Genomic DNA, 1,421 nt, shown 5'->3' with positions numbered 1-1,421 from the left:
TGTTAGCCAGGATGGTCTCGATCTCCTGACCTCGTGATCCACCCCTCTCGGCCTCCCAAAGTGCTGGGATTACAGGCTTGAGCCACGGCGCCGGGCCAGGAGCATTCTTTTAAGTCATTCTTTCCATCAAACTGTGCGCTCCTTGAGAGCCAGGACCATGTTATACCCAAGTCCACAGGCTCTTAAGAACCTGTCATGCTCCTGGCAATTGTCAATACTCTACATTTTTCAGGCACTACAGAGGGTTCTCTGGTGTATGTATGACTGAATGTTGTCTTGATTCCAAGCTGTTTCAGCAATGTATCCACCATCCTCATACAAATAGGCCTTGAAGACTATTACGGGTGACCTTGATGCATTAAGTTTCCACAGTAACAATTCCAAAAAAATGATTTCATATTATAATGTCAGTCCTGGGGGGAAATTTAATGGAAGATTACCTTAATAATTCCATGTGGTGGCCACCAGTGTCTAGGGCCTGAAATTAGAGAATATATGAAAATAGTTACAGAATTTAATTCCTGTTAAATCATAGCTTAATCTGTCGGCAGAATAAAAGAGTTCTAATTTATTATCAAGGAAGCTTGCAGGAATGGAAAACATTATTTCATTTATACATGTATTCATTCATTTTTTTAAAATGTGAAATAATTCTTTTACTCCTAATTGATATCAGCAGGGGACTATATAGATGCATCACTGTTTCTTAAAGGCTGGCAGTCCAATGTACTAAATAATTTTTCTGATTAGTTTGGACTTGAGAGGATTTAGAGCTGGTTATGTATGAAAGAAACAAGCAATGCTGTAACTTTAAAGTGATCTTTTGGCCCAATCTTCATATTTTTTAGGAGTGAAAAGACACCCGGGTAATACTCAGGAATTCTTAGTAAATATGTGAAAAAGCAAGCTCTGCAGCCCTTGAGGCTAGGCCTCTTTATGACTCCCTACATGATTTCTCCACTAGAAGAGAACATAAAAGATAATGGTCCAGTCAAATATAGAGCAAATCATTTTCAAACACTCTAAATTTTCAAGATGTGCTCTGATGTATGCATATTATATTGTTAGTCACTTTTACATGTTACCTCAGTGAGTTACCCAAGCATCCTTGCCTTCATGAGTTAAATCTCATAATCTGCATGCAAAAGATGACAAAACAAAGGTCTCTTCCCATTGAATCAGAGTCTTTTAGACTCTCTCTCTCTCTCTCTCTCTCTATATATATATATATATATGCACTCTGAGTATGTGTATATATATACTCTGAATATACTGAGTGTGTATATATATATATATATACTCTGAGCATACTCAGAGTATATATGTGTGTATATATATGTATATGTGTGTGTGTATATATATATATAGAGAGAGAGAGTCTACGAAACAAATGTTTAAAAATTTAAACTTTGAATAACTAT

General features: G+C 36.4%; 1 long non-coding RNA gene across 1 annotated transcript in view; it reads right to left on the bottom strand.

Moving 5' to 3' along the window:
• LOC105504199 overlaps window positions 1-484 on the bottom strand; it is a 4,956-nt gene extending 4,472 nt beyond the window's left edge. The window contains exon 1 of the long non-coding RNA XR_001000579.1: window positions 441-484. This is a non-coding gene — a long non-coding RNA (uncharacterized LOC105504199). The remainder of the gene's footprint in view (window positions 1-440) is intronic.
• Between the last annotated feature and the right edge of the window lie 937 nt (window positions 485-1,421).

Source organism: Colobus angolensis, unplaced genomic scaffold, assembly GCF_000951035.1.
Source record: "Colobus angolensis palliatus isolate OR3802 unplaced genomic scaffold, Cang.pa_1.0 Scaffold90, whole genome shotgun sequence".
NCBI lineage: Eukaryota > Metazoa > Chordata > Mammalia > Primates > Cercopithecidae > Colobus > Colobus angolensis.
The sequence above is the reverse complement of the archived record's forward strand: the minus strand, read 5'-3'. Positions and strand labels throughout refer to the sequence as shown.